At 43.2% G+C, this 13,210-nt stretch overlaps 1 non-coding gene across 1 annotated transcript; it reads right to left on the bottom strand.

Moving 5' to 3' along the window:
• Nucleotides 1-539: 539 nt before the first annotated feature.
• Nucleotides 540-611, bottom strand: trnav-cac. Its single transcript has one exon. It is a non-coding gene; the product is annotated as a tRNA-Val (tRNA).
• Between the last annotated feature and the right edge of the window lie 12,599 nt (nt 612-13,210).

Genomic DNA, 13,210 nt, shown 5'->3' with positions numbered 1-13,210 from the left:
ACACATCAGGTGAAATACTGTAATCATTCCTACAAGCACAAAAGCAGAGATTGAAAACTCATCAGTTGAACAGACACAGTTGGGGGCAGATGCATGGTTTTATGCAAGTTTTTGAAATACTTCAAAGACTTTAATCTTACAAAGCATCTTGCCCTGAGGGTGGAATGAGGCACGTGTATAGTGGTAAAGCTGATCAGGCATTTGATTTCACAGCATCCTTCACCGTATCTACCTGCTGTTTCTGAATTGTAAATGCTTATTTGAGGAACAATGCCTACGAGATTACTTTAACAGTATTAAATGCCTTACATTTAACAGTATTAGAACAGACTGGAACAGTGCTACCGACATTATAATTATGAAACGGAGCAGTCAATTGCACACAGCAGTGTCCCACAAACAGTCATGGATTGAGTGACCAAAATCAATATTTTTTTTTGAAAGGATTATTATCCCTGGAAAACAATCTGCCAATCAACTAACAACCAGGTTCCTACTTATTGCTAGGTAAACAGAAGCATGTGGAGTAAGGAAAGATTTCGCCCTGCTGGGAATCAAACCCAGGTCTCTCGCTTGTGAGGCGAGTGCTCTAACCACTGAGCTACAGGACTCCACTTCTCTACAGATGTTTTATAACAGCCCTGTTATTGCAGAGTCTGATTTTATACAGCCAAACAGGGTCTTAGAGTCTGAAATTTCGATTTCAAGATCCTCACACAAGTCTTCAAATCCCTTCACGCCGTGGAACCTCCCTACCTATCCGACTTGCTTACTCACCCAATCCATACCAGTCACCTCCGCTCAACAGACTTCGGCCTCCTGCTTCTTCCTCCTGCCCTCCGTTCCACCATCAGCAGCCGCGCTTTCAGCCACTACTCCCCGAAACTGCGGAACTCTCTCCCTCCATCCCTCTGCCTTGATCCCTCCCTATCTTCAGGTCACACCTGAAGCCTTTCCTCTTCTAACATGCTTACGGTCAACTCCCCACCCCCCATCTCCCGGCTTAGCATCAGGCTCCGCCTCTGACAATCTCTCTGAGATGATACCCTGCGTGAGGGGTGCTATACAACAACAAGTTGGATTTATATAGTGCCCTCCACGCTGGACAGTGTCTCAGAGCGCTTAACAGTAACAGATCCCGGGACCGAGCCGGGGGGGAGGGGGGGGAAGGTGACCAAAGGCGCGGTCGAAAAGAAAGGTCTCCAGCAGAGACCTGAAAATGGGAAGAGAGGGGGCGAGATGAAAGGAGTGAGGAAGGCAGTTCCAGAGCCTCGAGGCATAGTGGCTGAAGGCACAGCCGCCGAGGGTGGAGTGGAGGACTCGGGGAACGAGGAGGAGGCCAGATATAAATCCAGTTGTTGTTGAGCATCTTTTACTGGGATTTCAGTCAACATCTTTAGTTCTCCCTTTGAGACAACAGCTCTGGGCTGGAGAATGGTCTTCCTAAAATCAAGCCTTCCTTCCTCTTTCTTCCCTCCCCCACCCTCCCATTTTTAGTTCAAGTCAATCATTTCATATTTTCATTAATTTGAAGGCTACACCCAGTTACAAGTGAGGAGAATAGCTGGAATAAGTTATAGAAGGTGAAACAGGAAGCACCTTCGTAGCTACTGAATAAGGGTTACCTCGCACTTATCTATATTAAACATCATTTGCCAGTGATCAACCTACAACTATCTAGCTCTTTATAAGGCCTTTGCTGCTTCCAATTCCCCCAACCCTCTTGGACGTAATAATAATAGCATTTGATATCGCACCTTATCACATTATTGAGACATCTCAAAGCACTGAATGGCTCACCTGTCTTAAAGGGGTCTGACCCTTTAACAGATTTTTCACTCCCCCCCCAAAAAAAAAAAAGTATTTTCACCTGCTGCCTATGCTTGCCTTGGGCATTCGTTCCTCCCAAGTCTTGCCAATCACAGCATTTAAGGTACTTTCCATCTCATCAGCACCACCACAACCACAGGGCACAACTCTCAAACTATCCTCAGGATTCATGCTTTATAATAGTCACTAAGTATTCCTGAGCCTTGGATACAGTGCTCTAGGTTGATCAGAGCCTAACATGAAGCTGGGCCAATGTTGGTTACAGGCTTCACAGGGTTCTGTCTGTGGGTGGTAATGAATCTAATTTGATCACAGACAGACCTGGTTTATTTCCATTCAAGGAGATGATTGGTAGCTGATGAGAGAACTCAATTCTCGGGATTTTAATTCAAGATGGTAGATTGAGTGACACCGTCCGAGTTAAGCTGCAATCACGGCCCGCACCTCAGCACGGCGGATTGATACAGGTGGCTCCATGTTGCTGCTGATTCAGTCGGAGGATGTGCGTGGGCAGCTTGAGGAAAGCCGTCTTATTTATACTCTGGATTAACATCGATGCTGTCGGTTCTACCTGTGTGAGGAGAGGGGCATAAAAAAACTCCAGCTAATCCACTTACTCTGTCACTCTGAGTGAGCCAAGTCCATGGCTGCACTCTTGTGGGGTAGAAATTGAGCTTCCTATGTCAGAAACCCAGCTATTGCACACAGTTTTCTCCAGAGTTTCCTTTGTTAGAATGGCTGGAAGGAGTCGATGTGATTAATAATAGCATTTGATATACTCCTTATCACATTATTGAGAGATAACTTCACATTATACTCTGTGAAGCAAGTGCTTCACAGAGTATAATGTGAAGTGGATTGACTGTATTTTGTGTCAAAACGCAAGAGCCAATTGCGCACAGTAATATCCCACAAAAATCACGGATTGAAAGACCTGTTTTTTTGGAGGGTGGGGGGGGAGAAATTATCATCACCAGAAAGGGATTCGCCAATCGACTATCAACGGGGTTCCTACTTACTGCTACATAAACAGAGGCATGTGGAGTAAGGAAACTTGCCTAAGGGAATCGAACCCAGGTCCTCTCTCTTGTGAGGCGAGCGTGCTAAACACTACGATACAGGACTCCGCATTGGGACACTGTATAGTCTTGCCTTAATCAGCCAGGACTTTACAGTGCGCAGCCTACAAATTGAAGCCTGAGGTAGGTGCCCCATCCCCAGAAAATTAAGATGCAAATTGTACTGTGCACACTGCCTGCTGCAGGTTGCTTGTGCTTTGATCTACAAATATAGTGTCAGCCTGACACAGCACTCACTTCTGGATCAAAAGGACACGTGTTCAAACCCTCCCCCCACCCCAAAATCAGGTTACTGCTAACCAGAAATAGCATCTAAAGAGAGAGCGAGTCAAAGCTGGGGGAAAAGCACAATTAACCAAAGCTTACATATTGGGTTGTACATAGTAATCTTTGATGATCCTCAATCTCATCACCGTGTATAGGAGCAGAGAAGGCTGGTATGTCAGATTGACGTCTGCCAACTGTAAGGAGTCTATAGTTTGAGTCCAAGAATAGTTAAATAAAGCAAGTTAAAACTCCTTTGGTGCAAGTGGATCGAGTTAACACAATGACTGGATGGCATTGCACATTCCTACCTCACTGCCATAGCCATGGAGGAGCTATACACAAAGCCATACCACAGGTTAGGATGTTTCTACTATGCGAGTCTCTTGCATTTCCAATACATCCATCCCACAAAATACAGAGTCCATCCACTTTACAATATATTATGACGTGATAAGGCGCAATATCAAATGCAAGGATTATTATTATTATTCTCATCCCAAACCTCAATTCATTCCATGTCTAGGCTGACCGGGGCTGGGGAGGGCTGCCTTGTTGGAGATACCATTCTATGGATGAGACAACACCTGAGCCTGTTCAAGTAGACGTTAAAGGTCCCATGGCACTATTCAAAGAGAGAAAGGGTCTTTCTCCTAGTGTTCTGACCAACATTACAGCTAAAAAAAGCTTTCACTTCCTTTCTGTCCATTTGTGGGACATTTTATGGTGCACAAATTGATTGCTGTTTTCATCCACAAATAGTGTTTTGAGACTTCCTAGATAAAGAGATGGACACTCCTGGTGTCTATTGTAAGCTTGCTTTTCATATCCCAAATGAACACATGCTCAACACATGCCCTGTCGCCTTTGGTGAATGTAAAGCACTTTCAATAATAATATTAACAAAGATAATCCTTGCATTTGAAATAGCATCTTCTCATGTCGTTGAACCATCTCAGGATATACTGCAAATTGTATTGACTGTGGATTTTGTGGCCAAAATGTGGCAACCAGTTTGCACATGTTACATATTGTTTTGAGGCTAAATTGGCAATTGGACATTAACCAATGTGAAGCAAGCAGGAAGCATAAAAGGATTCTGGCAAAGGGATTGGACGGAGTGTTGAAGAGAACAGTTGAAATAAAGGAGCTATTGAATCTAAACCGTGTTGTGGATTGACAAATAATACATGGTGTCAGAAGTAAAAATGGAACCTGGAGTGAAATGGGCTATGAGATTGAATATGGATTGAAAAGCAAAATGCAGAGAGAAGCAGAATTGAATCCCATGTGCAGATACCAAGACCACTGAAGTTATTGGCTGGAAGTTTACAGCACAATTAATTGGCAACGGTTTGGAAGAGACTTTAAAATTTTCGGATTAGCAGCAAACATAATGAAACTGCCACAGAGACGCAGAGTTTGTGATCTTTTTGAATGTGGCAGGCGAGGAAGCAAGGGAATATTTTGTTACCCTGGAGAGGGGTGGACATGCCAGTGGAAGAGATGATGACTATTATGATGGAAAGATGCTGTTGGAAATAATGTAATAATTGACCAATTTAAGTTTGGAACAAAAAGGCAGGGACCCACAGAATCGTTCAATCAGTACTGTGTGAGACTAAGATGCCTAAGTAAAAATTGCAATTACAGAACATTAAGAGAGGAAATAATACAGGACCAGATTGTAAGAGACAGTAGATTATGAGGAAAGCTTTTGAGAAAAGGGGATATGTCGTTAATCGGCAGCGGAGATAATAAGGATTAAAGAAGTGACAAAAATATATGAGAAACATGGAGAAAGACACAGAAATCGAAATAGATGAATGAGCCAACAAAGTTTGGAATGATACAGATGAAGAGAAATAATAAAGAAGGTGGACAAACCCACTGAATAGGTGAGGTCAGTGATAATCGTAGAGAAACCAAACAAATCATTAAGGATAGGTTTAGATCCACAACAGTTAAACAGCACTATAAAACAGATCCATCATGCAATTCCCACTTTAGAAGATGTGAATGCTTTATTACATGGAGCTAGTTATTTCTCAATATTGGATTGCTCCTCAGGTATTGTCAAATTGTCAAAGGATAGTATGTATTTGACAATGTTTATGATACCGTAGGGAGGTATTGGTTCCTAAGAATGCCCTTTGGCATCAAGTCAACACAAGAGGCGTTTCAGAAAAAATTGTCACAAATATTGGAAGAAATACCAGGCGTGATCAATTTTATTGACAACATTTTGATATGATAAAATACAGAAAGAACACAATAAAAGGTTGGGGAAAGTATTTAAAAATGTTTGGAAGAAAATATAATGCTAAACAAAGAAAAATGCAGGATAAGAGTAACGGAAGTAAAATATTTAGGACGTATAATTACCCAAGAAGCATTAAAAATTTATCAGAAAAAAGGTAATAGAAATAACAAAAATGCCCGCACCGATGGAGTAAAAAGGTTTATGGCAATGGTAAATTGGGTGGTAAGATTTATTCCAAAAGTAACTGAAATAATGGAGCCAATAAGGTACCTTGTAGAAAAAAAATTGTGAGTTCATGTGGGGGAAAACCCCCAGAAAAAAGCATTTCAGCAAATAAAAGAGGCTATAACAAAAGCTCCAGTATTAAATTTTTATGATTTACATGTGCCAGTTAAAATATCTGTAGATGCAAGTAAAACAGGGTTAGGACTGATGTTAACTCAAGAAAAAGATGCATAGCACATGCATCGAGAGCTCTATCAGAGACAGAAAAACAAATACCCACAGATAGAGGAGTGTTTAGCAGTCGTATTTGGATGCAAGAGATTTAAACAATATGTATTTGGAAAGAAAGTAATAATAGAAAATGATCATGCACCATTAGAGGCAATTGTTCAGAAGGAAGTGAAACACCGCCTAGGTTACAGAGAATACGGCTCAAAGGTACAATTTAGAGTTGAGATATAAGCCAAGAAATACATTGTATGTGGCAAATACACTGAATAGAGCCGTATGTCAAACTGGGAACAAGGAGGATAAAAAATTAGAAAGGGAAGTGAAGTTCCGGGTATGGGAAATCACAAAAGCAACAAGGCTCGAGAATAAAATAATAGAAGCAAAGAAAAAAAAAGATAAAGTGAGTAAGGAAATTCAAACGATGTTGAACAGAGGTTGGCCAGAAAATATAATAGATGGACCAGAGGAGGTATGACCATGTTGGGAGTATAGAAAAGAAATATCAGAAAAAAGGAATAATAGAGGGCATATGGGACAATAATTCCAAGAGAGTTAAGAAAACAAATGTTGAAAAACTTACATGAAGGGCATTGGGGAACAGAAAAAGTGGAGAAGAGCAACAGAAGTAGTATTTTGGCCAGGAATAAGCAAACAAATCAAAGGAAGATTTACATGTGGCATTACTAGCCCCCAGGAATACCCCGATAGATGACCAGGGACAGTCACCGGCACATATTTTGATGTCCAGAAAATTAAGAGATGGGTTAATATGGGAGGAAACAAATTTAAAAACAGAAGGATGGATAAAAGGAAAAATTGGGGGCGGGGGGAAAGATAAGAACCCCAGATCATATTAATTAAAAGATGAAAAAGGAAAGATATAGATGGACAGCATGGGAGATCACACAAAGAAAAATAAAGGACACCAGGAGAGAGAAATTTGCATTAAAAGTGTCAGTTTAGACTGTGATTCCAATCCCGTGAGGGACTTGATCTCACAACCTTCTGACTCAGAGGCGAGAGCGCTACCACTGAGCGAAGGCTGATGCACATCTCAATACTATTGAGATATCCGCAGCAAGAGCCCCAACATATCCAGTCATTAGTCAAAGTCCATCCTCCTGATGCTGGAGATGAGGCTGTGCATTGCTGGGCAGCCCAGTTCTATTGTGGCAACCAGGACTGAATACAGTTCACAATGTGTGTCCACCTTCCATCAGAAGAGGGCAGTTTATAATGGGAGAGGGATAAAGGCAGGCATATCAGCCAGGAGAGATATAGTGCTTTCCACTCGAGCATCACATTCGGATCTCCTCCATGCATGAAAAGCGAGAGAATATAAAGCAATCCATCAAAAGCAAGTGTCTACAGCACGGCTCAACATCCCAACCCCTGCAATTACACTCCAGCTGAATTGGGAAGAAGTTAATAAAAGCAAACAGAGCTGCTCCACACAGCAGACATGTCTGTCTCCGTTGACAGCCTCATTGCAATTAATTTAGCAGTATCAAGACGCATGCATAATGATGCCACATTTTAGACTCAACTACACAATCCGGATTCTGTCACTTGGTTGGTGCCTGAACAGACATGCTTTAGTCAGCGTCTCAACTTACAATGTTGCCATTTAGGTGGTGGGGTGGAGAGGAAATGGTCTTAGCTCAGCCCATCATTGCATGGTTGTCAATTTAGCAGCAAGATGTTGATTAGTGGATTGATTACATGCTGCTGAATCTTGTTGTTGCTCAATCTGTCGCCCTCGCCCATCTCCACTGGCTCACACTCCCCCAGGGGGTAAAGTTCCAAATCCTCACCTTCAAAGCTTCCACGATCATGCTCCACTGAACCTCTGTGACCTGCTTACTCCATACTGGACTATCCTCTCCCTACGCTTGGCCTGCTCCATGTCCGCCCCCACACGCCCGATCCACCATCGACAATCAGATCTTCAGCCTCTCTGCCCCCCCCCACTCCTTTGAAACTCCACCTCACAGTTCCTTCGCCTCGCACCCCCCAAACCACTCAAGACCTTCCTCTTTGATCCCATGACACGACTTAAAAACAAAGGGAGTTTCTCCCAGTGTCCTGGAGAACAATCTCCCAAACAGCAGCAGCCAAATTGCACAAAGCAGTAGCCCACAAACAGTGGTGGATTGAATGACCAAATTATTATTTTTTTGGAAAAGATTATTACCCCCCCCCCCGCCCCCTGACAAGCGATCAACCAATCGACTAAAAAAAATATGGGTTCCTACTTACTGCTGGGTAAGCAGCGGCGTGTGGAGTAAGGAAACTTACCTAAAGCTTCGCCCTGTCTGGGAATCAAACCCAGGTCCTCTCGCTTGCGAGGCGAGCACACTAACCACTACGCTATGGGACTCCACAATAGATAGAACAGTGCCCTTTGTTCACACTTAATGTGGTTATACTCAGAGCGGACTGACGTTAGCCTGTGAGTGATAGATAGAGGTACAAGCTTGTGTGTGTATAACCAGCTTGGTGCAGGGCAACACAGAGCAGACACAAGTAGCTTGATGCAGGCAGGGAGTGACAGCCTCTGTTCTAGTCAGCACCTTTTTTACCCTCAGTCGCCGCTGCCTGAAGCACAAGCTTAAACACAACCCATCGTGACTTACTGCCACGTTACTTCCACTTAACTTAAGATTCAATTAGCAGCTGCATATTTTACATGCTAGAGTGAGCCGATTTATCAATGCTCCCAGGCATTAAATGCCAAAGTACATTGTGTTTTACGACATTATATAGCACATGCTAAAGCTTAAGCCACGAATCAGCTATTCAAAGGCACCTCATGCAAATACTGAAGTCAGATTGCTGAGTGCTGGAGAGGAGAGGGTGCCGGTAGAATCTAGATTTATTTCTTGTGCACAACATGTCTTATATAAGATTGCCCTTTGTGGCTGTATGGGAAGTGGCAGCAGCCCTTATTTTGTGTTATACTTGGAATAGAAAATAATGAGCTCAGGCTGATCTCTTTCTTGCAATTGAAGCCACTGGAACAGTATTAGCTCCTGGTGACTTGCTTACTGCAAAGTGTTCCACCGCAACAAGATCAAAGCCAGTCACAGCACCAGAGGTAATTCAAGAGCCTCTCAGTAAATGCTGGTTATCATGTTGCAAGAATTTGCTGGGAGAAACGGGTCTCACCTACAGCCCTCTGCGTTGAAGATGCTTTCAGGCGAGTAGCTAGGGAAGCAGTGAGGAAAGCTAATGGATTTTTTTTTACAACAGCCTAGTTCCTGCACTGCATTATATTGTAACATGTGGAGTAATAGCTGGCAGGAGATGCCCTGAAGTGGAGGACTGACAAGGGCATGTAAAGTGAGTCAATTACTGCTTTGCAAGTGTTGGACTACAAGGACTAAAGTTTAACTAGGTTGAAGTTATAGTTAACTGGTCTGGTCTGTGAGGTCACAATGTTGACCATTGACCCATTAGGAAGGTTACAGTAACAGGAGATACATTGATAATAATATAGTACCTCATCATGTCATTGAGATGTCCCAAAGTACTTTGCAGAATACACTGTAGTCAATTTGCTATATTTTTTGTGGGCAAAATACAGCAGCCAATTGCACACAGTAGTGTCCAATAAGCAGTCGGGGCGATAAGGAAGGAATTTGTATCAGAATCTTGGAAAACTACCCTCCACCCAATGGATCACTCTAATGGCTGTACTTCGGTACACACAGTCACTACATTAAAGGTAGTTACTGTGGAAATTCTGACAAGGCTGCTCTCGTGCCACTTGTCATTTGGCTCCATTTGTTGTGTCAATGTTTGGCTGTGTCTCACAACTTGGTTTGGCTCTGCACCTTGTCTGTATAGCTAAGCATTTCTGATAAGTGCCTGAACCGAACGCATGCTAATGGATATGCTGCATTACAACTAAGTGTTGGGATCATTCACCAGGAAACAGCATCAGAACAGCATGTGGTTTCAACAACATTACTCTGTTCTCAGACAAGGAGGAGAGGCTTGTAATCAAACAGAAAGAACAGCCAGCCTAGCTAGCTCACTGGCAGGACTTGGAAGGGCAGACCAGTCACTGGGGCAGAGAATCATCCCACGCGGCTCCTGTTAACCCTGCAAGCCAAAGTCCTAACAGGTAGGGCGGTCCTAGCTGTACAAGCATCAGGAAAGCTTGCCAGATAGTGATATCAATGGCAAGCTATGTGGTTTTAGCTGGTTAGAGTCCAGCAGTTACCCCAATGCACACTCTGGGGTCCTCAAGCCTTGGCTCTTGTCAACCTGCGCCTAATACTTTCCGGAATTAGGTAAGCAGGATGCATCCCTCCAGGGAGAGAGAGCACATCCATTCCAACAATCTATCTCTGGGATTTCCATGTGTAGCTGGGTTGCATGGAATTGTCAGTTTGGTTACTCTTAAGCACGGTGATGGGTTTCTGAATGCGTCAGACACAAGGCTGACCAACAAAAAAAATTCAAACAGTGAAGCTCTGCTCTCCAGGCTGGAGGCTCACATCAAACAATGAGGCTGTGGGTATGACAGGCATCAAGGCAGGCTGTGATTTGTGTTGAGTAGGCTGCTGACTCTGGACTGAATTGGATGACTGTAAACTGAAGTTAAGCTTTTAAAGCCAAGAATGACAAGCTAGCCTCTGCCGAGTCTTGCTGGGAAGACCCTGGGGAGGTGTGCGTTGGAATAGTAAACTGATCTCGATAAAGATCACAAGAGATTCTGATGTGAAAGGTCCTTCGGCTTATTTAATCTCATCCTTCAGAATCCCCCACTCGAATCACAGCATCAAGTCATCTCATAAGATCCAGTTACCTGGCCTCAAACCTTCCTGGTAGCTATTTATTAATTGATAATAATTTAATGTAGCCTTATCACTTCATTGAGATGTCTCAAAGCGCTTCATAGAATATATTGTAAAGTGGTGTGACTGTATTTTGTGGGCCAATCGTGGCAGCCAATTGCCAGCAGCAGTGTCCCATAAACAGTTGTGGATTGAGTGACCTGTTATTAGCAACCTGAAGATGGGAAAGGATGGGACAAAGCGGAGGGATTGAGGGAGAGTGTTCCAGAGTTTTCTGGTGTAGTGCCTGAAAATACGGCCACCGTTGGTAGAACCGAGGGCGGAGGCAATGGGTAGTGGGTTGGGGAATAAGCAGGTCAGAGAGGTTGGGAGGTGCCAGGGCATGAAAGGATTTGAAGACGAGTGTGAGCATCTTGAAATCGAAACGGTTCAGTGATAGAGAGCCAGTGGAGCCTGGCAACAACTGGTGTGATGGGGGTATGGAGTTTAGTGTGAGCGAATATTCAGGTGGCGGAGATTTGGATTAACTGGATTTTATGGATAGTGCAGCTGGGGAGACCGGCGATGAAGGTATTTGAGTCATCGAGGCGGGAGGTGCTAAGTTACATGAACAAGGTCAATGCAGCCAATACAGAGCCAATAGTGAAGCCACCCCAATATTGAGTGTTCAGCACATCGCAAAGCCTTGGTTTCAGTTGTGGGTCTTGGCAGAGAGCCTCCAGGCAGTAAAATGGATTGATGTGCACTTCATCAAGAAGATGGGTTGAGCAACCCTGTGATGTCCTGAGTAAAGGTTACAGCTGCTCTCAGCACACCCAGAAAAAAAATGGCATGTTAACTCTTTGAATGCTGGACTCCTTGTATCCGATTTCCTCCACCCTCTAACCAACAGGAGACGAGGAGTCCTTTGGCTCAGTGGTTGGAGCACTCGCTTCGATTCCCAGGCAAGGCTTAGGCAAGTTTCTGTACTCCACACGCCTCCGTTTACCTAACAATGAGTAAGAACCCGTGTTGCTGGTCGATTGCTTGCCAGGTGAAATAATCCTTCAAAAAAAAATTAGTCACTCAATCTATTGCTGAGCACAATTCACTGCTTGCTAAAATACAGTCAATCTACTTCTCAATATATTCTGTGTAGCGCTTTGAGATGTCTCAATGATGTGATAAAGCTCTATATCAAATGCAAGGATTATTATTATGCTTCCTCTTTTCCCGATAGTGTTGCAGGACCATTGATGTTGATTTGAACAGACAGCACCTGTTTTGCCCACAAAATATACAGTCAATATACAATATATCCTGTGAAGCACTTTGAGACATCTCAACGACATGATAAGACGCTATATCAAATTCAAGGATTATTATATTACAAAAGCCCTAACTCGTCTAATCACTGCCTTTAGCTCATTCCAGCCACTCATCATGCTCAGAGGAAGAAAAAAGTATCAAAAAAATGTACAGGGAATTTCATTAGTTCACCTGTGATGGGCCTCCAATGCTGTAATCATACACTGGCCTTGATATTATATAATGAAAAGAGAAGCCCCATAACTTGAAGCTGAATGTAAATTGGAAGTCACGGCTTAGCTCAGACCTGCAATCCATTACTGTAATGAATAGCCTTGCTCATACGGCAATTCATCAAAACAGCCATTGACCCCACAGTCCAGTCTTAATGTACCGTTCCATCAGATTTATGGGCGCTTTTATTAAAATCAATTCAGCCTCTGATTAGCAATAATAAAAGGGACCTGAACTCATTCACCATTATCCCAGCGCTGTTCTAAGGTTGTTGGCCAGGACACCGGGACATAGTATTCCCTTCTCTATTTAAATGGTATGAGAACAGGATCTCAGTTGACCACATCCTAATGGAGGGATTTAAAATTTAAAGCATTCAATAAGGTTAGCATAAATAGATGGTTCTCATTAATTGGGGGCCCCATAACCAAGGGCACTGGCATTAAATAGCAACTAGGGGCATCCAAGAGTATTTAGTAGAAACACAGTTATTAGTGCGAATGTGGAACTCACTGCCTGGAGCAATGGTTGAAGGAGATAGGATAGTGCTGGGAGGGTGTTACATTGTCAAAGGTGCCGTCCTTCGGATGAGACAATAAATTAGGTCCTGTTTGTGGATGTTAAAGATGCCATGGCACTATTCAAAAAGAAGGGGGTTTCTCTCTCCCAGTGTCCTGGCCAACAATCCCCCAAATAAAATTAGTCACTCACTCCATGGCTGTTTGTGGGACATTGCTGTGTACAACTGGCTACTGTGTTTCACTCACAAAATATAAAGTCAATCCACTTTACAGTATGTGCTGTGAAGCACTTTGAGACATCACGATAAAGTGATAAGGCACTATGTCAAATGCAAGGATTATTATTAGATGGATGTAGAGGAAGCTAGAGAGATACAAGTAAGGGATAAGGTCATAGGAGGGAGCGGAAACTCATGTGGAATATAAATACTGGCACAGACTGATTGAGCCAAATGGGCTGTTTCTATGCTC

Source organism: Callorhinchus milii, unplaced genomic scaffold (assembly GCF_018977255.1).
Source record: "Callorhinchus milii isolate IMCB2004 unplaced genomic scaffold, IMCB_Cmil_1.0 Scaffold9, whole genome shotgun sequence".
Lineage (NCBI taxonomy): Eukaryota > Metazoa > Chordata > Chondrichthyes > Chimaeriformes > Callorhinchidae > Callorhinchus > Callorhinchus milii.
This window is presented reverse-complemented; position numbering and strand designations above follow the sequence as displayed.